At 42.9% G+C, this 25,391-nt stretch overlaps 2 pseudogenes; both read left to right on the plus strand.

The window, feature by feature from the left end:
- Positions 1 to 12,761: 12,761 nt before the first annotated feature.
- Positions 12,762 to 19,236, plus strand: LOC116893982 (annotated as a pseudogene).
- Positions 19,237 to 24,742: 5,506 nt separating this feature from the next.
- Positions 24,743 to 25,145, plus strand: LOC116888145 (annotated as a pseudogene).
- Positions 25,146 to 25,391: the final 246 nt, after the last annotated feature.

Consider the following 25,391-nt stretch of genomic DNA (forward strand, 5'->3'; position numbering starts at 1 on the left):
ATGCCTGGGCTAAATTCCTGTTACCCACATAGTGACTCCCAAACACGTAGCTCCAGTCCCAGGGGATCCCAGACTCTTCGAGCATCCATGGACACCAGGCAAGCACAGGATCATAAAAATGTATGCAGACAAATATGCCTATAGTTATAAAAAGTATTTTAGAAAATAAAAAAAAAGTTAAAAAGACGGAAGAGATGGTATTCTTTTGGTAATACGTTCATTTTAAAGCTAAACATATATTGTGATGCTAAACATCATAAAACACCGTTCACATGTTTTTCACCCCCACTGGCATGGTGACACACATTTGTAATCTCAACGCTTAGAAGGCGAAGGCAGGAGAATCAGAAGTCTAAGGACAGCTTAGCTACATAGGGAGTTTGAGACAATCTTGGGCTATGAGACTTGTTAATGCCTGATGCTTTCAGGGATGGTTCCTCGTAGTGACCAAATGCACTCTCTTCCTTACATATTATCTTCAGCAGCTTTTGGAAAAGTCTCTTCTATTCAAAGACAATTCGGTTTTTGAAATGAGTTTATAGGTTGTGTACCTGAAAGTTAAGTACAGAAGTTACAGGGGTATTGCATTTTTAGAGAACTGAGAGAATAGCAGAGTTATAGGGTTTGAAGAGGCCTCTTGCCTGAGTGTGAGCTAGAGTCTTCGAAATCTTGCTCTTGGGAGAAGGGAAACAGGAAAGTAAAAGGTAGAGGTTGGGCTCAGCCAAGTAATGTGAAATGTGAGAGAGTGGGGGATGGGTTTAAGAGCGGGGTATGGTGGTGCTAAGATCCAGAAGCGGGTGTTGATGATGACAAGAATGTTGTCACTGTAAGCAAAGGCAAGCATTTTCTCTGGCACCTTGCCCAACACAGATGCACCAAGCTATAATCGTTTATAGGTGAAGTCAATACGTGTTAGCTTTAAATTGGCCAAGTGAAGTTGGGAAGAGTAAAATCTATGCCTGGTGCTTTAGCAGTTTGTGTACAAAGTGAATTAAAGTCCAAGACTTCCTAAAGCTGAGTTCCTCCCCATAACTGAACATCAGTCTTGCTTCATGTAAAGAAGCAAACACACAGAAGCAACATTCTGTAGTCTGTAATGCTTTTTTCTACAGATCTCTGGATTCTGCACCAAGAAGCTTTCAGAACATTGAAACCTGATGGCAAATGTATTCTAAGACTCAAAGTCAGTCAGAGGAAGGATAGATGACCACACACTGACATCCCAGTTAGGAACAGATTACATACATGATGGTGGTCCTTAAGGTTATGTCACATAAGATACTCTGGCTATCTTAGTTGTGTGGTTGATTATAAATGTTATTTGCTTAAGCAAGTGATACTTTGTAGGTTTGTAGAAGTAGACTTATTTTTTTCTACAATTGAGTCAAGCAAGTTTTCTATTTAAATGAATAACAATAATAATTCACCTTTGTTTTGTTTTTGTTTTTTGACACAGGGTTTCTCTTGGCTGTCCTAGAACTTGGTCTATAGACCAGGCTGGCCTTGAACTCACAGAAATTCACCAGCTACGCCTGTGGGGTGTTGGGATTAAAGGCATACACCAGCAACCCCACCTGGGCCTTTTTTTTTTTCCAGACAAAGTCTCACTGTGTATCCCAGTTGGCTTAGAAATTGGTATGTAGACCTCAGATTCATAGAGATCTGGTTCCCTCTGCTTCCTAAGTGCTGAAATTAAAGGTATATGACACCATGCTCAGCTTAAAAATTTACTCTTACAAATATTTGCATTTGTGTTTCAAGTCATTTTTAATTTTTAAAATGCTGAGCTGAGTAACCAGTTCTAAAATGATTATTCCTTATGACAGCTTTGGTGACTCAGACATAAAGAATCAGATATGATCCTAGATGATGGGATATAACAACATAGAAAAGACAGTAATGTTTGAGGGCAGATAATAAACTGTACCTGTAGCTTCTACCTTCTCTGATCACTTGCTCAGTACAAAGCTAGCTGCCCTGTGAAGATGGATGTTCAGGGATCCTGGGGAAGTTCCTGGAAAGGAAAACTGAAACTCCTTGTTGCAAGACTTCTGAGAAGGTGTGAACGAATGTCTGCTCATCTCAGATAGTTCCCCATCAATAGACTGAAGAAGAATTACTATACCGAAGTTCAGCTTAATGGGATAGTATGTTCACTATGGTTATTTACAGTAGTGTAGGTGAAATTTCAGGAGTATAGACCCACCAAAAGCCCACCCCAGAATGAGTGACAACTCACAAAAGCTGCATCCCTGACACTCCCTACACAGCTCATAGGCAGTGCACTGATGGGTGAGACTTTTTTATTTCCTCAGCAATTGCTTAGGGCTTTTATAACTTTGGGGGAAGGACCCTGTGAGTCATGTAAGTTACAGGAACTTTCTGGACCTTGTAAGCTATATGACTTTCTCTCCTCCCTAAAGGGAGGAGGATGTGTCATGGTTGGGAATGTGTCAGTTCAGATGGAATACCTATACAACACTATCCTTCTCTTGGCTCTTATATTCTCTATGCTTTTTGTCTGCAATATTCCTTGAGTCTAGGAAGTATTGATATAGATGCCTGATTATTCCATTCATGGCTGAGTACTGGGCCATTATGCCAGAGCAATAGTCACTTATTCTTAGGATCTTGAGCAGTTATGAGTCTTTGTAGTATATTTTCCCCTGGGGGAGTGGTTCTCTGCCATGATCAACTGAGGATGACAGCAGTAACAATCTATAGGCACAAGCATAAATGTTTTGAAAACAATTTAAAAGGCACAGAGTTCATGTCTGTATAACAAATGACTAGCAGCCACTTCCCCAATGGGACTTATTGTTGGAGGCCCATCAACGGAAAACCATTTCCTTCTGCTCAAAAGAATGAATCTACTTCAGGGAGAGTCATGTCCTGTCTTCTCCCTAAAGAGTTAATCCGGTGGGTAGGTTAATCACCTGGTCAAGAGCCCACCCTCAGAAAGACTGATTCCCCTGGAGTCAAGCTAAAAGAAAGGTACTTGGTTTCCCCCAAACAACATGCACAATGTGGTTGTTAATGGAGCGGCAGCCTTGCAGCCAGTTAAGCCTGCCTGCTTTTCTGAATCACTCAGAAAATCACGGCTTTTCCATTTCCTTGTTTTCTGTCCCTTTCAGATGCTGGCCAGAGCCCAGGGAAGCTTTCTCTGGCTTTTGTACTCTTCCTCAGAAGCCTTTCTGCCCGCATTGTGGTTGACCATCGTGGTGGCTTACTTCCAACCGCATGCTCTCTCCTCTTCCTGTTCTTCATCTCTCTTGTGAAACTGTGGATTTACAGCTGCCCTGTTCTTCAAGTTTTTTTCTTTTGTTTGTTTCTTTCTTTAATAAAAATTGCCTTTGAGCTTCTTTCTGAGGCAGTTCTTAATTTCTTTTATTAATGAAACTAGGAGTCCCAAGAGGGGATCCTCATTCCTCTGGTATCAGGTGGTACTTCAATGCTTCCATGAACACTGTGATCTTCCCTGACATTTGTATTATAGTATCAGTCACGGGTTATTTCCTGGAGTATAGATTTTAAATTCAATCCAAAAGCAGTTGGTTAAATCAGAAGAGTTGTACCACTGTTCACCCAGTGAGCACATCCTGCCTGGCACGTGGGTAGGATTGTGGCGCTAGTCTGTCTTAGTCAAACTAGTAAAAACTTAGCTTTTATTGCTGTGAACAGACACCATGACCACAGCAACTCTTATAAAGGAAACCATTTAATTGGGTCTGGCTTACAGTTCAGAGGTTTAGTCCACCGTCATCATCATGGTGACAGACATGGTGCTGGAGAAGTAGCTTAAAGTTCTACATCTGGATCTTCGGGCAACGGGAAAAGAGAGTGAGCCACTGGGCCTGGCTTGAGCACCATAAACCCCCAAGCCCACCCCCAGTGACAGAGTCGTCCTCCAACAAGGCCACTTCTACTCCAACAAGGCCACACCTCCTAATAGCGCCACTCCCTATAGGTTTACAGGGGCCAGTTTCATTCAAACTACCACATAGCTCTTCCCAGAAGGCTATGTGATGCCTTTCAGCATTACAAATCCAGTCAGCAAGAATGGAGCTTGTAGCATGGTTCCAGCCTGAACTTTTCATGTCCTGCAGCTAGAGTACGTTCTGCGGTTAATAGTGTCTTCTGCAATAAGAATTCACCCTTTAGTTCTGGTCTGCGGTTAAAAATAGTGGCGATAGTTTTATGGTTTATGCGTCCTTGGAGGGGCATTCCCAGCCAACAACATAGCTCAGTGCATTTTCCCACCCATGACACTTTAAACTCCTGACTTTCTGTTCTTCCTGATCCTTTTACAAATCTTTAAGACACTCAAAGTTTCATTCTCTCTCTCTCTCTCTCTCTCTCTCTCTCTCTCTCTCTCTGTGTGTGTGTGTGTGTGTGTGTGTGTGTGTGTGTGTGTGTGTAGCAAAGGTTGGCGCTCAGTGAAAACATCCCATCACTTGGACTGGTTGACATCGAAAGCACAGTATTAGGTTCAGTGGTGTGTGTCAGAGATACATTTTTATGAAAGAATAGAGAAATATGAAGAATAAAATAAACAACCTTGAGCCCTTCTCCTCGAAGACGGCAGACCACTATAGTTGTTACCAGGCTTCTGTTCTTGAACTTGCCTCCTCAGTTTCTTACATTCAGAGAAATTAGGAATCAGAAACTGGCAGAGAAAAATGGATGGTCCAAGTCCGAGTGAGAAAAGCATATGGTTTTGTTTCCTGCTGGCTTTCCCACGACAGTATCACAGTTTTATAGAAAACACTGAACCGGGTTGGGGATTTGGCTCAGGGGTAGGGCGCTTGCCTAGCAAGCGCAAGGCCCTGGGTTTGGTCCCCAGCTCCGAAAAAAAAAAAAGAAAAAAAAAAAAAAAAGAAAAGAAAACGCTGAACCCAACTGAGGAAATATGCCCCTGTCAGTTAAACTGTGATTTAATATCCCAACATAGAATTCCTGGAGAAATTTCAATTCTGTGGGTCCCCTGTTTTAGAGTTTCTGTTTTATAGTTACTTAGTAATTTAAAAGCAATTAAATTGGCAGAAAAATATCCTTACACCTAATGAAATCAAATAACACAGCATGAAACTATTATTTTGGTTTACTTGAGATAGAATAGAGTCCTCCTGGGGACAAGGGAAAGATACATTGAAAATATGAGGAAGAAATTTATTTTAAAAATCCCAGTTTGGGTCTGGTGAGATGAGTCACTGGGTAAAAGTACTTGCCACCAATCATGGCACCTGAATTTGATCTCTGAGAACTACATGGTAGAAGGAAGACTTGATTTCTGAAAGTCTCCTGACCTCCAAACACACACACACACACACACACACACACACACACACACACACACACACACACAAAATTAAAATTTCATTCTCAAAAGCTGGGTGTGGTGCCTGAAATCCCTAAGTTAGGAAGAAGAAACAGGAGGATCAGAAATCCAAGGCCAGTTTTAGCTATAGCAACCTCAAGGCCAGCTTGGACTATATGAGGCCCTGTCTCAAGAAGATGGGTAGAGAGGTACCCGGAAGTCCCACTTCTTTCCTTCAACCCAGCAATTAACCCCTAGCATCTTTATTGATTGACCACAAACCAGTTGGGGAACAAGGGCTTAGCTTCAGAATTGCCTTCCATAGATACATACATAGACAGACAGACAGGCAGGCAGGCAGATGGATAGATACATAGATAAATAGATAGATGATACATAGATAGATACATAGATAGATAGGTAGATAGATGATAGATAGATGATAGATTGATAGATACAAAGATAGATGATAGTTGGATAGATAGATGATAGATAGATAGATAGATAGATAGATAGATAGATAGATAGATAGATACATAGATACATAGATAGATACATAGATAGATACATAGATAGATGGATGGAGATAGATAGATAGATAGATAGATAGATAGATAGATAGATAGATATGACTGGTGGGAAATTGCTAGGCCTTAACTCATTCCAGCAAAAATGACTGATGCTCTTAACCACAAAAGACTATGGCTCCTTCTTGCATAGGGGATAGAGGCAGACATCTGTCTCTTCGTCAGTGCTATCCCATAGTTTGGTCATCTTGAAGAGAGAATGCCATTGGAAGCTTTTGCTTTTGAATTCTTTCTTACTTCAGTGGTCTTACCTCATTGAGACAAGCCAGGCTCAAATTGATGAAAGACCTTAACACCAGGCCTGAAACTCTAGTCAGAGGCAAGGGATTTCTCTCAGGCAAGGTATTACTTCAGTTGCTCAGGAAATAGGACCAGCAATTGCCAGGTGTGACCTCTGAAATTCAGATGCTTCTACATAGAAAAAGAAACTTTTCTAAACAGAAAAGTGAAGGGATGGTCTATAGAACAAGAGAAAATCATTGCAAGCTGCATATCTGCCAGAGGAGTAATATCTAGAATATACCAAGAAAAAAAAACCCTCAAAGAACTAAACAATAAGAAAGCAAACAGCTTAACCAACAAATAAGCTAATGAATAAAAAGTTTTCAAAAGCTGAACTGCGAATTGACCAATAAATATAAAAAAGCCACCAGAGAAATGCAAGTAAAAACATATTGAGAGTCCATCTTACTTCAGTCTGAGTGATAACAAATCACAAAAAAAAAGTGATAACAAAGAAAACAAATCATGGAAACTGCTGATCAATATGTGGACAAAAGAGAACCACTACACACTGCTGTGGGAATACCAGCTGCAAGAGTACCTTTTATTCGTCTGATGTAATTGTCTTCTCCAAGGGTTACTGCCTCTGTTAACCTAGGCCTAGTGCTAGAAGCTTCTAGCCTCTGTACAATCTAATGTAGGCCTAGAATGTTTCAGCCTCTGAGAATTACTCATGAATAGCTCGCCCTTTCTAGTTCTTTCTGATCTCTGGCTGGCTGGGTCAACTCAGGTGTTCTGGCTCAAACTCCTCTCCAAGCTGACTGGTTCAATCTGGCTTCTCTCAGCTTCTCTCTGAATTGCTCTGTTTGGCCTTAAATGGACTCTTGCAATTTTTTCTAATCTTCTGGCTCCTACTTATTCTCTGGCTCATGCTGTCTTCTTCACCTGTGTCTTGCTTGCTCTCTCTTCAGCCTGTCTCTGTAAAACTTTCCCCGTAAAACTGCTTCCTTCCTCTCTCTGTACTACTCTCTTAAGTAGCCTCTCTTTTCTATCTGTTCTCATGAGATATTCTGTCAAATCTTTTTCTGATTCATCACTTTGTCTGACTCTCAAGTAGACATCACTTTCAAACATGGCTGGTTCCTTTTACAAACTAACTTTACCTTCACTGTTTGGGACTCAAGGTGCATGCTAAGGGTGTCTGTATTCCAGCCTGAGTAGCCATGCTGCTGGATTAAAATCCCTTTTACAGTCAACTAGCCCAGCCACTATGGAAATCAAGATGAAGAATTCTTTAAAAATTAATAGTAGGTTTTTAATATGACCCAGCTAGGTCACTCTTCGGTAATTTCTCAGAGGACACCAACGTGACACATCACAGAAACATTTATGCATCAGTATTTATGGCAGCACTGTATATAGTAGCTGAATTATGGAACCAACCTTGGTGTCCAACCACAGAGGAGTGCTAGGGAAAATGTGCCTCACCCACTCAATGCATTTCTATGTTAACAATGAAGTGATGTCATTTACCTGAGAGTGGATGCAATTGAAAGCAATCATATTAGTAAAAAGTCATTTGCAGAAAGACGAATGGCAATTTACTCCCAGTTGTGTTTCCTGGACTTTGGTCTTATATAGACACATGAAATATGACTTAAGAGTAGAAGGAAAGGGGACAAGGAAACCAAATGGAGAGAGAGGAACAAGAAAAAGATGAGTAGGATGGTATTGTGGTGAACTATGCTCAACATAGGACATATACAAAAGCATAACAACAACAACAACAAAAGGAGTGGAGAGATGGCTCTGTGGTTAAGAGCATCTGCATCAGGTTCAGCAAAGAGGTCTTTCTTCAAAGAAATGTGGCTAAAAGGGAGGAAGATCCCAGTGCCTTCTCTGCCATCCACGTGCACGTACTACAATTACACACATAGACACATAATTACAACAATGAAAGTTTGAATGGAGATATTCAATATGGCTAGATAAAGTTATTCCTGGAAGCCATAGATTATTTAAGTGACAATCCAGTGCTCCCTGTAAGTTGTTGGCCAAGGAGACTACTGAGGTCCCCAAAATGATACACGCTATGCCATCTCTGTCAGTTGTCACCAGAATTAGATGACAAAGCACTATTGCTGAACACTCTACATACTCTAGTTGCAGAACATAGAGAAATTAAGGTGGAACAAGCTGGTTAGCTTTCATAATGCCAGAGGTGCTACATAGGCTGCTGGAAGAAAATTGTCATCAACAGTATTATTCAGCTGTGCCTCTATTTGATACATTGTTCATCTATCCAATAATATATACCCACTGATACAGTGGTAATGAAATTATTATTGGAATAAACAACTGCTTATATAAAAAATGGGTTTAAGGGCTGGAGAGCTGGCTCAGCTATTAAGAGCACTGGCTCCTGATCCAGAAGTCCTGAGTTTAATTCCCAGCAACCACATGGTGGCTCACAACCATCTGTAATGGTGTTATGGTTTATATGCTGGGTCCAGGAAGTGGCACTGTTAGTAGGTGTAGCCTTGTTGGAATAGGTGTGTCACTGTGGGTCCTAGCTGCCTGGAAGTCAGTATTTTGTTAGCAGCCTTCAGATGAAGATGTAGAACTCTCAGCTTTGCCTGCACGGTCCCTGCCTAGATGCTTCCATGTTCCCACCTTGATGATAATGGACTGAACCTCTGAACCTATAAGCCAGACTCACTTAAATGTTGTCCTTAAAAAATGTTGTCCTTTATAGGACTTGCCTTGGTCATGGTGTCTGTTCACAGCAGTAAAACCCTGACTAAGACAAATGGGACCCAATGCCTTCTTCTGGTGTGTCTGAAGACAGCTACAGTGTACTCATGCACATAAAATAAATAAATAAATCTTTAAAAGGTACAACTAAGTTAATGTTTAAATGGATTAAAAGTTTGCTGCAGGGGCCGAGAGACGGCTCAGGGGTTACGAGCACTGGCTGTTCTGGCCGAGGACCTGGATTTGACTCTCAGTACCTAAAGGTGACTCGTGACTGTCCATGCCCCCAGTTCCAGGGATACACCACCTCCTGGCTTCTGCAGGAACAAGGCGTGAATACGGTGGGTACACACACAGACAGGCAGAACACTCATGTGTATACAAATGAACAAATCTTAGAGCATGCTGCACACAGGAAAGAATTCACGTCTGATGCTGCAAGCCTGGTTAGTAGCCCATGGCTGGAAAGGACATAGTGAGAAAGTTATTACTACAGGCTATTACACTAAATGAGCATGATATGCTTATCAAAGTGCTTTCTTACAAATTATGTTTATGTTCGTAGGTCAGTGGTGCTCTCGTCTTTGACCAGAGAAGCTTATTATTTACTTATTGCTGTGAGCATTAGCAATTACAGAAACACATAACTGAGAACAGGTGACTGTTGAGTGCTTACCTATGAATGAAACTCGAGTTACTCCATCCAAGGCTCAGGGAGCACTGAGGAAGGGAGGATGGGGGTGGAAAGCATGTGAGAACGGCCGGAGAGGACGGAGTGTTGTGGAGCACTGGCTTCTGGGCATCCCAAGACCGCTGCACTCTTGGACCTGCAGAAGCTGCAATTACCTTCCCAAGACCTATGGGAGTCCCAGGACCTCAGGCCCATCAACATCCTGCTGTGGAGGGGTAAGCTGTTCCCAAGGCAGCTAATGGTTCCTGGCTGTCTGAGAGACTCTAGTGTTGAAGCCTCTTGGGAGGTGTGCACATGCATGTGAATAACCTCCCGCTGCTGCACCCATGAGATTCACTGCACGTGCATTTACACACACACATAGTGAGATTCACTGCACGTGCATTTACACACACACACACACACACACACACAAGCTGTAAACTTAGAGGGGTAAAAGAGCAATCTACAGGTATGTGTAGCAAAAGCAGGAACTACAAAGAAATTAGGCTGAGTGCAAAAAAATCAATCTTGCAAATGAATACTAATTGTTCAGTGTTTTTGAAATAAAAACGACAATTTTACCACTTCCTCTGACCTCCTTGCCATATCTGCAAATGTCTAGTGCATACAGTGTAAGACGGGGTGGTGGCCCCAGAACTGACTGTGCTCTTAGCATCTCCTCCTTGTCTCACGCAGTCCACTGGAAGGATCTTGATTTTACTTGTGTTCATAACTTTCACCAGCAGTCACTTTACCTACCATTTTCATCCTCAGCTCTGTCCAGCTCTCTTCTCTCTGAAAAGTACCTCCCTGGTGGAGATCTTTTCCTTCTTTGAGATCTTGCAGTCCTTGGTTGGTGCTGCGGGCATCTGTCACTACGTTCTCTGCTTTGCCTCATTTGTATGCCAGTTGCTTGTTTCTGCTAGTCAATGAGAGCGTAGGCAGATCTGTCTTCTGACCTCTTGCCTTGCTGCATTAATATGGACAAAACATCGTCACAATGCAGCTATAAATCCTGAAGGTGCTCTCAAGGCTGGGTGGAGAACTGGTCTCATCCGTAACTCCGTCTGTTTTTACCAGCCCTGGAGGGACTTGAGTACATCAGTTTATTTCAGTTTCTCCTTAAGCCAAACTCATAGTAAGAGGCAGAACACATCTCTAGGGGCTGACTCTTCCCACACATGTCTTTGTGACCATTGCTACTTCACTGGAGAGGCCAGACTCTCAAAAGGATCATTCAATTGAGAGGGAGATGGAGAGGGCAAAATGGCTAATGCATGAGTTTTATAGAAGACTGCAGGTCTCCACCTCCAGGGCTCTGATAAACAAGACAAACAGGAAAACAAACCCCAAAGATACTCTGTGTGTGTGTGTGTGTGTGTGTGTGTGTGTGTGTGTGTGTGTGTGTGTGTGTACCGATGAGAGAAGGGAACTAGACACTGTAATACCTGTTTCCTTTTAGATTTCACTCATACTTGATCATATGAATGTGAAGTGAAAACTTCTGGTTTCTGTGGAGAGTCAGTTGTGTCATGTGATGTCTTTCTGGAAACTGTGTCATGAGAAGATGTTTTTGATGAAGTAGACACACAAGAGGATGTTTTGCTGAGAACAGACACATGGTGTTTTTCTGGAAGCAGCCTGGAAAAAGGATATGTGATGTTTTGCTGGAGTTGATGCTTGAGAGAACATGTGATGTTTGGAAATGTAAGCTGGCAGACAGTGGGTGATGCCGTGTGGTATTGGTGTGCCTTACCATTCTTTGCTGGTCACCGCTGAGCTTTGCCGATGCCAGTGTTCATTGATGATGCTGTATGGTATTGATTCACCTTGCCATTCTTTGCTGGTTATTGTTTGTCATGAATTGCTCTGCTTGGCCTCAAACTAACTCTGGCAATCTGTTCTAATCTTCTACATGCCATGATCTGTGAACTGAAACAAGCCTTTATGCCAAGCAAGAGTTTGAAGCAGCTGATCACATTATGTCCAAGGTCAGAAGAGAGCAATAAGTGCATTCATGCTACTTATCAGCTCAATTTCTATACTCTATGCAGCCTAGGATTCCTTGCTTAAGGAAAGGTACTACTATGTGGGAAGATGGGTCTTCTAGAACCATCTCCCACTCAGTTCTAAAGTTTGTCAGGTTGACAACACTAATCATTGCAATGATGCTCCCCACATATTCAGTTTACACTGTTTCATATGGCATGCCCAATGTTTGCTCTGTCTTTAGACTTTTATGGGGGTTAATTGTAAAAGTAACTTTTATTCACCATACATAGTTATCAACTCAGAGGCTTACTGCTGAATAAGCTCACCCTTTCTAGTTCTTTCTGAACTCTGGCTGGCTGGTTCAACTCAGCTGCTGTGGCTCAAACTCCTCTCCATGCTGACTGATCCAAATGACTTCTCTTGACTTCTCACTAAATTGGCCTCAAACAAACTCAGCCAATCTATTCTAATCTTCTTGCTCCTTCTTATTGTCTGGCTTCAGCTGACTCTTCTGACCTGCACTGTTGAGCCTGCCCCCTTAGCATAGCTGGAGCCACTTTGTCCATGCCTGCCAGCTATTTCATATTGTTGCTGTAATATGGCTGCCAGTCATTGACACAGAGAAGTAGCTTGATGCAGAGCAGGGGCACGCTGACCACATACCCTGTTATGAGGTTTGTTAAGAAATTCCACAACTATAAGCTCCATATAGGACCCATCAAATTAAAGGTTAGTATTAACTGTTATATCTAAAATGGCTTGAGACAGGACTGACCACTGGGTGGCTTTTCCAGTCCTGCGTATGTGCTGGTTATGTTTTTTGTGGTTTTAGCTTTTATAAGCTGACGTAGAAAAATGTTCAGGGTTGTAGCCTCAGTCCCCAAATTCTGAGCTACGTCCCTGACTGATCAGTCTTAGGGTGTGTGTTCAACAAACCACCCCTGTCTGACTGAGGTGGGTGTTTTGTGGTTTGTGGGGCTTCTCCTGGACCCCAACACGAACTCCATGAACTCACTAGGGAACTGAGCTCCACTGCTCTGCAGTCATGCACTGACTCCCAACTGACCGACTCTCCCTCTCTCTGCACTGCTCCTGCATACCTTCTCTTTCCTGTTTGTTCTCATGAGAGTAGAGTGTATCCTATCTCTGACTCACTCTGTCAAGTCTCTCTGATTCATCGTTTTGTCTGCCCTTCAGTTAGATGTCACTGTCTAACATGACTGCTTCCTATGATGCCAAGGGCGATGCTGGAGGAACAGCATACAACTTTAGACTCATGGAATGCGGCCCAGTGGTTATCACAGCCATGATGGCTGTGTCTCTGAGAGGCATCCCAAGGACTAAACATTCTAAGGACTTCATGCTGTTAGAGAGCTTTCACTGCTTAGAGCCTTCATTTCCTTCTTAGTCTAAGCCTTATATGAAAACTCTAAGGGGGCTTCGAGCCCCTCACTGGGCCGCATTATTGGTACTCACAGTGGTAATGCTTGGTCTCTTTGAGGCACTGCTGCTAGAGCAGATTAGTGAGTCAGTCGCCACCCTAGGAAAGAACTTAGAGATGGGGATTGTCAGAGATGACCATTGCCCTTAGAAAGCATTGGGACAAATACAATTATTAGTGAAGCTAGGCTAAGATGCTTTTGCTACTGGCTCTGATATAGAAAATGTTAGGGAACAATCACAAAGACACACTCTTTTTTTTTTTTTTCTTTTTTCTTTTTTTTCGGAGCTGGGGACCGAACCCAGGGCCTTGTGCGTGCTAGGCAAGCACTCTACCTCTGAGCTAAATCCCCAACCCCAAAAAGACACACTCTTAATAGTTCAGCTAGGGACCTTTTAAGGTCAGGGTACAAGAACAATGGCAGCACTGGCTGACCTGAGGCTGGACTGGTGACGATTGGTTTCTTTTTCTTTTCTTTTCTTTTTTTAAAGTTTTTCCACATTTTAATTATTTTTTTTTCTTTTTTTGGGAGCTGGGGACCGAACCCAGGGCCTTGCGCTTGCTAGGCAAGCGCTCTACCACTGAGCTAAATCCCCAACCCCTTTAATTATTTTTAAAGATTTATTTATTTGTTTTATGTATGAATGTTCTATCTGCATGTTCACCTGCATGCCAGAAGAGGGCATTGGATCCCATTACAGATGGTTGTGAGGCACCATGCGGTTGCTGGGAATTGAGCTCAGGACCTCTGGAAGAGCAGAGAGTGAGCCATCTCTCCAACCCTGATGATTCATTTCTTATACCCATTTTTTCCTCAGCTTCCTGATATGATTTAATAAAAATTGCTAATGAGTAAATATTCATTCTGAGGATTTAAATTAGATATCACTGATTTTTATATAAAAGTTTAGATTTGTGATTCTTTTAAGATTCTTATAAGATTATAAGATTTTAAGCATAAAATAATAAAGTAATTAAACCTTTTTTTGTAACCACACATTGCTGCCTGCCAGTAAGAGAAACTGGCTGAGAAAACTACCTTGCCTGTTCACACTTTATTAATCTTATAAACATGTTGCTTAGTTACAAATGTACATGGGTTCTTGGGAATAATTTGTTTTCTTTACCTGTGCTTCCTAATGTTATTTCTTGTATTGGGGAACACATTGTTTTTTCATAGTCATTCATTAGAAGAAAAATAGAATGTAGTTACATTGTGATTTATGCTGCTTGAAAGATTTTGCTGGGCTATGTAAGCTATGGAAGGAAAAATAAAGTCTATTTTGGAGCTTGCTCCATCCACCAACTGTGTGTATATATGTGTATATATGTATATGTTACACATGTACACACGTACATATGCATACATGTACACATGCACATGTATATATGTTCATACATGTACATATGTACATGTGTGTATATGTATATGTGTACATATGTATACCTGTGTGTATGTTTATATGTGTATATGTGCAGTGCTTGGAGCTTGCTTGTTGGAGATTTGCTCCATCCATTCATTGTATGAATGTATATATGTCTATCTGTGTGTAGGTCTGTATACATGCATGTATGTATCACTTTGTGTGTGTGTGTGTGAACTTTCTCTCTTGCTGCCCCCTAAGAGTTCTGAGTTTTTTGCAAGCCACAGGGAGTGCCAGCTCCAGTGAACCAAGGTTTGTTCCCTCAGAGAAAAGTTTGCTGAGTAATTTTTCTAATCACTGGCTAACATACCCAGCAGGCCCCAGCGGTTGCTATCTGGACTGACCCTCATCAGCCCCTCTTAGTGCTGACCCTCCCACCCCTCCTCAGTCAGATGCCCTTAGCACTGACCCCAACTGCTGACATCACACCTTGCTGCCTGCCTCAGTTTACCCCTTGGATGTCGAGGCTGGGTTTTGACACTGCTACAAACTAATTTTACCTTAAAGGTGTGCACTAAAGGCAAGTCTGTATTTCAGCCAGAGGGATTAAAGGTGTCTTGCATGACACCGGCTGCATCACACAGAGTTAGTTCTTTCAATGTAGTCCCTTGCCAGAGGATTGCTGGATTAAAATTCTTCTACAGTTGACCAAAATTTCTCTTTAAACTGTCCTCATTTGTGTTTTTACTACTAACAAGTGAATATACACGGAGATAATAGTGTTAACAACCAAATTAAAATTATAGACATTTGTCATTAAACAACTTGGAAATTTTTTTTTTTTTTTTTTTGCTTTTTTCCGGAGCTGGGTACCGAACCCAGGGCCTTGCGCTTCCTAGGTAAGCGCTCTACCACTGAGCTAAATCCCCAGCCCACAACTTGGAAATTTTTAATCTGCTAGTCTATTTTTGTTTTTACATGTGTTACAACATGTCGTAGGGTTTTATTGCTATGAAGAGACACCACGACTGTGGCAACTCTTATAAAGAAAAACACGCCACTGGGGCTGGCTTACAGTTCAGAGGTTTGGTCCATTATCGTCATGGCAGGAAGCACGGCAGGCAGACATGGTACTAGAGAGATAGCTGGGAGGTCTACATCTGGATCTGTGGTCGGCAATGAGAGACAGCAACACCGGGCCTAGATTAAGCTTCTCAAACCTTAAAGCTCACCACCCCACCAAGTGATATATTTCCTCTAACAAGGCCACAGCTACTACAACAAAGCCACAGCTCCTAAGAGTGCCACTCCCTATGAACCTGTGGGGGACATTTTCATTCAAACTATCACACACCACCGGGTTTGACCAGCAGAAAATGACTTTTAGGACAATTTTAGAATTTGAGTCATGCACACCTGCCTATTGCAACTTAGTGTGGGGCTCTGTTCAGTGAGACCCATGTCTTCCATTGTCTTGTAGAAACACCATCTGGAACACGAAGCCTCCTTGGTCAGCTGTGGGAGAAAAGGACTCATCAGAATCTTTCTTAAATGGAAGGAAGCTAGGAAATAAAGTCTTCCCTGTGCCTCACGGGTAAGAAGACAGCATACATTTGGTCTAACACAGGAATGAGCTTTTTTATGTTTGCTTTTGATGGGTTGATTGATTGACTGACTGACTGACTGATTGATTGTGTGTCTATGTCTGGGCTCAGGGAAATTAGAGAACAACTTGGGGCAAATGGTTCTCTCCTTCCACTATGTGGATCCTGGGAACTGAACTCAGTTCGTTAGGCTGGCTGTTGTTCTCCACAGAACAATCTCGCTGGTCCGAAATGTGCTTTGTATCTTATCTTATTTTTCCTTCTGGGCACAGAGTCTTGTTACTTTGCTTACCTAGCCTCAAACTCCTGGTCTTCACCTTCATTAGCTTCTCAGGTAGCTGAGATCACATGTCTGTGTTCCCATGCCCCACTCAAGCCCATAGTTTTAGAACATAATTCTCATAAGAATTATGAGGACAGGTAAAATGTACTAAGCACTTATACATACTACTCTGCAAAGGAGAATTCAAGAGCCATGCGTCACCAGGAGAAGAGTGCCTCACCCACAATGTGGGCAGATCTCCAAACAGACTGATTTACTCTTTCCAAACAATAGAGGCGGTTGCTCCTACTGACTGCAGTAAGTGGTTACAGTTCTAGTTCTTTTAAATGGTTGGCTAGGAGACATGAGGAAGGGAGCCGAGGCTCTGTTTGAACTTGTTGTTGTAAAATATAAAAAATAAAAAAAGTAGGGTTGTCTTTTACCTCGCTAGGTCCGACACCGCGGTGCCCCAAGATGTCTGCTGAATATATTGCCAGAAGCACACATTCCAATTTCCTGGTGGCACAGACCAGCTGCCCCACACTCCATTACACTTAAATCTACACATGAAAGAACACACAACACGATAACCTTTGGCCCAATTGATAAGATATAATTGCTCACCTAAACATACAAAGCCCAATAAACATCCATCTCTTAAAAACATTTGTAACAACCTGTGAAGGTACAGTGCGGAATCTTTTTTTTTTTTAATTAACTTGAGTATTTCTTATTTACATTTCGAGTGTTATTCCTTTCCCGGTTTCGGGCAACATCCCCTAATCCTCCCCCTCCCCTTCTTTATGGGTGTTCCCCTCCCCATCCTCCCCCCCGTTGCCGTCCTCCCCCCAACAATCACGTTCACTGGGGGTTCAGTCTTAGCAGGACCCAGGGCTTCCCCTTCCACTGGTGACCTTACTAGGATATTCATTGCTACCTATGAGGTCAGAGTCCAGGGTCAGTCCATGTATAGTCTTTAGGTAGTGGCTTAGTCCCTGGAAGCTCTGGTTGCTTGGCATTGTTGTACATATGGGGTCTCGAGCTCCTTCAAGCTCTTCCAGTTCTTTCTCTGATTCCTTCAACGAGGGTCCCGTTCTCAGTTCAGTGGTTTGCTGCTGGCATTCGCCTCGTACAGTGTGGAATCTTAACGTCACCTGCCATATTCTCCTGCCACTGCTTCTCTCCCACTTCCTCCTGTTTCTTCCTCCTTCTGTCCTAGTCTCCTCCACTTCCTTCAAACTTTTCTCCCACCCATCCCTCCCTCTCCTCCAATGACAGACCTCCTTCTATCCTGTACCTGCCCCTTACCTGTATTTTACAAATTCAATGAGGAGAAGGTTCTGGTGAAGTCACCTGAGTCCTGAGTTGGCAGCAGTCCTTGGGGCAGTGGAATTAGCATCAAAATACAGATAACTCCAGGGCAAACCACAACATGAACTTAACTGCATTTGAAACCTAGCTACTACCTGTTATATATACCCTAATGTGAAGTATCCACTTGTGAAGCGTGGAAGTGGAGTCAATAAGCCAGCTAAAAATTCCAGTGTGTGTGTGTGGGGGGGTCTGAGGAAGCTGGGCTGAGCAGATAAGGTATCACTAGCATATAATTACAGCACTCAGGAGGCAGAGGTAGACTGATCTCTATGAGTTTGAGGCCAGTCTTGTCTACAAAAAGAGTTTCAGGCCAGCCAGGGCTATACAGTGAGAGTGAGATCCTGTTTCAAAATCAAACCAATAAAAGATGGTTCTTAAAAAAAAAAAAAAAAAATCAAACCAAACCAAACCACCTCCAGGCCCTGCAAGCAAACAAAACAAGAATATATAAACTATATATATATATATTCGAAAGACCTGGACAGAGAAGAGAGATAGAGTTAGTTTACTATTAAATTTATAATCCCATGCTCTCTTCTGGCCTCTGAGAGTGCATGCATGCACATACAAGAGCCAGCCCCTACCCCCTTGTGATCGTAGGGCTGGGAATATAGTTCATTGGTAGGGTGCTTGCTAGCTGCATGCGTGCAAGACCCCAGTTTGGTTCCCCAGCACCTGGGAGTAGAGTAGAATTTTATGTAGTGCTTAACTGTGGGTGTCTATTTCAAGACAAGTATTTTCCTATAGGCATCTGAAAAGTTTGAAGTCTATCTGTTTTCATGAGGTAGAAAAGCAAAATAATGGTGGAGGTCAGAGTGGAAACAGGTGTGAGTGGAAGCAACAGAAGGGGTCGTGGCTGCCAAAGTGTTTGAGTCCGTGGGAAAGTTCGGCCTGGCGCTATTAGTTGCAGGAGGCGTGGTGAACTCTGCTTTATATAACGTGGATGCCGGACACAGAGCTGTCATCTTTGACCGATTCCGTGGCGTACAGAACATGTGGTAGGGGAAGGGATTCACTTTCTCCTCGCTTGGGTACAAGAACCAATCATCTTTGACTGCTGCTCTCGACCACGGATTGTGCCGGTCATCACTGGCAGCAAAGACTTGCAGAATGTCAACATCGCACTAGGCATCCTCTTCCGGCCGGTGGCTGGCCACACCTCGTATCTACACCAGCATTGGCGAGGACTGTGTTGAGCGGGTACTGCCGTCTATCACCACAGGGATCCAGTGGTGGCTCGATTCCATGCTGGAGAATTGATAACCAGTGAGAGCTGGTGTCTAGGCAGGTGAGCGATGACCTCACAGAGCGAGCAGCAACATTTGGGCTCATCCTGGATGACGGGTCCCTGACACATCTGACCTTCAGGAAGGCACTACAGAGGCGGTGGAAGCCAAACAGGTGGCTCAGCAGGAAGCAGAGAGAGAGGGAGCCAGATTTGTAGTGGAAAAGGCTGAGCAGCAGCAGAAGGCGGCCATCATCTCTGCTGAGGGGGACTCCAAGGCAGCCGAGCTGACTCCCTGGCCACGGCCGGTGATGGACTGATCGAGCTACGAAAGCTGGACATTGCCTAACAGCGCTCCCGCTCTCAGAACATCACCTACCTGGCAGCGGGGCAGTCCGTGCTCCTCCAGCTCCCCCAGTGAGGCCAACCAGGCCACGGCCTCCATCGCTCTGAATGACACCTTCCTTCTGCCCTACCCCTGAAATCACTGATTGGCTTAACGTGAAGGAAATAAAGGTAAAATCACTTCAGATCTCTAATTATCAAATGAAGCTTTTATTGTTACACTTTTGCCCACTTTCATATCCGAGATTGCCAAGTGCCTATGCAGACTGGCCTTCCACCCTGGGCGCTGGCAGTCGGCGGAAGAAAGGCAGGGCAGTGTGTGTGGTGGATGGGGAGCCAGCTGGCAGCCTGAGTAGACCGGCGCCTCCATTCTGCTATATAGTGAAGATTTACAGACAGTGGCGCACACACGTGAACCAAAAGGCAAGTCCTCAATTTTTCCAGCCATACGACCCCGGACAGAGGCAGCCGAGGAGGGCCTGAGGAAGTGGTCTGTCTTACTGTAAGGCCATTCCCTCTTAACGGTGAGCAGCGGAAGCAGGAGTGTGCGTGCGACCAGGGCATGGAGTGAAGAATCCGCCCGTCAAGGTGGGTGGGCCTAATTTTGCTGTCCCCACCAGAGACCTCACCCTTGGATAGACTTGGATAGGACAGGAGGCCTGGACTGAGATGCGAGCCCTGTGGAAGACTTCCTGTCCACCCCCCACATTGGTCCTCTCAAATACCCAATGGGAGTCCAGCTTGAAGGATTGCATCCTGCCGGGGCTGAGCACACCTGCCAGGGACACGTACGCCTGCCTCCCCCTCCCTCTCTCCGAGATTGCCCTTCCTTCCCAGGGGCTGTGGGTCACTGCTCCAAAGGAAGCAATCAAGGAAAGAAAACACAATGTAAGCTGCTGTCAGTAAATGACACCCAGACCAGCCAAAAAATAAAGCAAAATAATAATAATAATAATAATAATAATAATAAAAATTCTAAATTCACTAAACTAGATTATTTTCCTTAAAATGCTTCCAGTTTTAGTCTCTGCAATTGAGCATTGAGCATCACATCTCTAATTTAGAATTCTTTTATTTTTAGTCCAAAATAACACAGACAAATGCACTGGTTTCTTATAGTCATGATCCTGGCTCAGACATGGTTCTCTCGTGAGGTTATAGTTAAGAGTTTGGCTTCAGTTCTTGCCATCTTCAGGCTTGTCTAGAAATTCTGGGCTCTCTGGTGTAGCTGCTGGCAGGCAACGTCAGTTTCCACTGGCGTTGGCTGGGAGCCATGTATCCCTGTGTTAGTGAGCATCTCTTAGGTTGCCTGAGTGATCTAGCAACATGGCAGCTGGCTTCCTGCAGTGTAAGGAGAGAGAGCTGAGCAAGCGAATGCAAGTGCATGAATTGTGGGTGAGGGTACTTACTTCATTCTGTAGCCAGTATCAGAAATAATGTATCACCAGTCCTGTCTTTTCCTTGTGAGTATGGGTAGCCAGGTTTCAGGCATGTGTGCAAGTGCTGACCACTGAGCTACCTGCTTAGATCTTCTCTGTATTTAAAGAGGAGGAAGTCATTGAATTTTGGAGCAAATTAATAACCAAATGTAGCAAACTGACCTAGGCATTGCCTCACATCACGATTCGTATGGCGAGGATGAGAACTCTTAAAATACCCTCCGCAGTTTTCAAGAGTAGGTACTGCCACACAGACAAGACATCTGCTTGTTCCGACCTGGACTTTTACATCCTCTGATCAACACCTCCCCATCTCTCTCCTCTCCAGCCACACCAGAGCCTGTTGTCCACCATACTACTCCCTCCCCCCGAGGATGCTTATGTGCACCACACTGCTCTCTACTCCTGTGACTATGCTTACGTGCTGGGGGCTTATCCAGGCACCCAGGTGCTGAGGCAGGCAATAAGGGGAGGTATAGAGTTGGTGATGGTGGCTAAAGTCGCTTTACCTTTGGCAGTGTCTATCATTGATTGCATGGCCAAAAACTGCTTACTTTTGGCAATTTCTGCCTTCTTTAGCTCTTTGTTATTCCGTGGCCAAAAGATGCTGGCTTCTGACAATTTAATTCCTGTCTAAACTTTTAGTTTTTCAAGGATCCTCCATATTTCATACTGTTAGGCATTTTAAGGAAAAAAAGTCTATAGACAGACATACACACATATGCATTTGGTGGATGGGGCAGAGCCCCAAAAGCCACACTTTATTTCTTCTCTCAGCCTTTTTAGACCTTCTTAGAAAAAGTTCTCTATAACATTACCTCATAGCTAAAATGTTACACAAAAGGGGAGTTGCACAAGGATGTCTGTAGCGAGTACAAAGCAGTGTTTCATTCTGTCAGCTCATTATAAGTTCAAAGCAATAGTTTCACATGGCCTCCCTTTATCATAGAGCACACCTGTGGCTTCATCCTTGGATCTGACCTAGAAAGAATGTTTTACTTGATCCCAAATTTGTCCTAAGCCTATTTCTCCTCTTATTGTGATTTATGAAAGCTCATTGTATTCCTTATTATGCAGCCTTTACTTATTATTTTTTTGAGGAGGGGGACACATTCTATTCTTGATTCTAACTTTATTATATCTTTCTGGCAAAACGAATAAAACCATCCCCTTAAACTATCTACTTAAAATTATTTGAATTCTATAAAGCCACTAATTCATTTAATTGGCATTAATTCGTAAAAGTCCATTTTCATGTAGATCTGCAGGAAATTTGCCCAGTAGGGTGGGCTGATGCCCAGCAATTATTAGGCTATGTCATAATAGCAGGAAAGGCATATCAGCAGTGAGAAGCCATCCTGGGATGCAGTTTGTGGGGCTGTGCTTCAAGCTGCCATGTAAAACTGTGGGCCATCTCCAGAACACTCGCTTGCTGTCTGGACAGCACATTTATCTGCTGGTGGCCACACTGATCGATTCCAAGTGCTAGCATCTTTCTGATGTCTTGGTTTCATTTCAAGGGTGTATAGCCATGACTTTAATTGGTATATTATGTGGCAGCTTAACTTTTAGTTTTTCAAGGATCCTCCATGCTTTATACTGGTAGACATTAAGGGGAAAAATTCTACAGTGGCGGTACCAATCTATAGTCCCCAAGCATGCAAGGGTTTTTTGGTTTTTTTCTTTTCTCCTCCTCCAGTTACTTCCCATCACTTGTTAGTGGTCCTTGTTAGGCAATTTAATGGGTGACATAATGAGATCAGCTTTGTGTTTCATAGACTGAAAAATCTCATTAGGAAACAAAAGTATTGTTCTCTGTTTTTTGTTTTTTGATTTTGTTTTTGAGAGATTAAATCTAGGACCCACACACTCTATTGGCATTTTAGCTTTGGTCTCTTACTCAGGTCTCCACAACTATATTCTTCTTGTTAGGTCTTCAGAAATCCTCTTATGCAATTTTTATGCAGTTCTACATTCTCCTCTCTCTTTCTCTCTTTCTTTTTCTCTCTCCCCTCCCTCCTCCTCCTCCTCCTCTCTTTCTCCACCTCCCCACCATATACGGTCACCTTGCTCTCTCCTTCTTTCTACTTTCCCTTTGAAAGAGGACCTCACTATATAGCCCAGACTGACTTCAAATTCTCTATCCTCTTGCCCCAGACTTCTAAATGTTACACTTATTGGCCTAAACCACGGTTACAAGTTTGTTTTCAAGATTATTTTTTTGTACTTGATGTATTTAATGCTATCATGCATAGTATTTTTTAAATTAAAAAAAATAGATTTTAGTTAGGTATGGTGACATGTACCTAATATTCCTACCTACAAGTTGTGAGGTAGAAGCTAATAGATTTCTATGAATTCAAGGTAAGCCTGGTCTATAAAGTAAGGTCCAAGACAATGCTACATAGTAAGACCCTGTCTCAAAACAACAAAACAAAACAAAATAAATTAAAAATACAACTGGGACAATAAAATAAGGAACACTGAAGAGCATGAGTTCGAGTTAGGCTCAGTTTTTGTCTAAGCATAATTAGGTCAAAGATAAAACATTAAATAATACAATATACAAATAAGATTTAAGAAAAATAAACATATAATCAATGTCTCAGAGTTCCCTGAGTGAACCCTTGCTGGCAGGGGTATAAGAAATAGCATGATAATTTTCAAGAAACGTATGCTGTGCTGCTTCATTTTGTTTCAGACAGAGAAGTAGGGAAAACATCATGGAGAACAGGAGCTGGAGGACCATCAGAAGAGGGGAAAAATCTTCTCTCCTTTGTTCTGGGAGCCTTGAGATGATCTGCAGAGCTTAAAATATGCATTCTTCCTACCATGTTTTGCAGAAATGGATTCTGGGATTACAAAGGATGGCAATGTCGCCTCACAGCTCCATAGAGAGACAGTATGGAGGCCAGGGGCACAGGTCCTATCATTTTCAGCTTCATCACCTACTGGCTGAGCAGCAGCAGGCTATATTTGTAGCACTTATCTGCCAGCAATAGAAAATCATGAATCAAAATGATTAAACAAGAGATAAACAAATTATTTCTCTTTAACAAAGGAAACTTAGATGAGGGCAGCTGTATGTTGGCTACATGAGAAACGCTGATTGTGTTTGACTAATCAGACGTCTGTAGATGTGACCCCACTACTTTTTCTGCAAATGCAAGGATGGTGTACATCAGGTAAAAGATCAATGAAATGCTCAAACGCTACATGAGAAACGCTGATTGTGTTTGACTAATCAGACGTCTGTAGATGTGACCCCACTACTTTTTCTGCAAACACAAGGATGGTGTACATCAGGTAAAAGATCAATGAAATGCTCAACCCTTTCGTAATTATAGTTATGATGGTTAGTGCTAACTGTCAACAGAAGTTAGGACCATTCAGAAGATGAGCCTCTAGGAATGTCAGTAGGAAACTATCATTGTCTTAACTGAGATGGGAAGTTCTACCCGCTGTGGGAGGCATCATTCCCTAGGAAGGAGATTCAGGACTGCATAAAAGTAGAGGAAGTGAACTGAGCAAGATGCATGCATTCTTTGCCCTTGCCTTCTGACTGTGTATGTAATGCCAGCAGCTGTTTCAAGCTCCGAATGCCTTGACTTCCCCTCTAGGATGGACTTAAACTGTGAGCTAAAATAAACCCTTTCTGTCTTAAGTTGCTTTTGTCAAGACGGTATATTGTAGTAACAGAAAAGAAATTAAGCCAATAGCTAATGAGGCAATATCTGGAGAAACACTATGTTAGGTGATTTCATCATTGCAAAAACATCACAGACTGCACTCAGGCAAACCAGAATGGCTTAGGCCAATCACTCAAAGAGGCTTTTGGTTAGATTTTTGAGACAAAGTCTTGCTTTGTAACCGGGGCTGGTCTTAAACTTGCAATCCTGCCTCGGCCTCTTGGTTGCTGTGATTACAGCTATAAACCACGATGCTTGGCTTCATTGTGGCTTTAATGCAGTGAAGGGACACAGTAAACACATGTATGGAGCTATTCTGGCATAACAGAATATTATTAACAGTAAGATTAAAAAAAATTAAAAAAAAAAAAAGACTTTTCCCCCGCGGCGGCCAAGTTGCTTAGGCGGAAGCTCAGGCGCGTTGAAGATTTAGTGTCTCCCATATTCCACCTCCATGGCTGAGGGAGGAGTAGCCGCTGTTGGTGTAATGGATGTCAACACTGCTCTACAAGAGGTGTTGAAGACCGCCTTCACGCACGATGACCTAGTACGTGGCGTACACGAAGCTGCCAAAGTCTTAGACAAGCGCCAAGCCCCTCTCTGTGTGCCTGCATCCGACTGTGATGAGCCCGCGTATGGCAAGCGGGTGGAGGCACTCTGTGCCGAGCACCAAACCAACCTGATGAAGGTTGACAACAACAAGAAACTAGGGGAATGGGTAGGCCTCTGTAAAACGATCGATCGAGGTGGGGAAACCACGGAAAGCGGTTGGTTGCAATTGTGTCGTGGTTAAGGACTATGACAAAGAATCTCAGGCCAAGGATGTCATCGAGGAGTACTTCAAATGTAAGAAATGATTTGGGCTCATTTAAAAAAAAACCAAATAGATGGGATTTACTCTAAGGTAATGATAAAAAAGTGTATAATTGTACATTCATGTCAGTAAATTATTTATTTAAATATCAAGTATTATGCACTGTATATAATTGTATGAGTTATGCTTCTCTTGGCAGTGTGGTGGGTTTGTTTACACCAGTGTGACTGAAAATACACATCAGGCAATGTGCTTTGGGCTATTATGTAACGATGATTACAGTATCTCT

Source organism: Rattus rattus, chromosome 1, assembly GCF_011064425.1.
Source record: "Rattus rattus isolate New Zealand chromosome 1, Rrattus_CSIRO_v1, whole genome shotgun sequence".
NCBI lineage: Eukaryota > Metazoa > Chordata > Mammalia > Rodentia > Muridae > Rattus > Rattus rattus.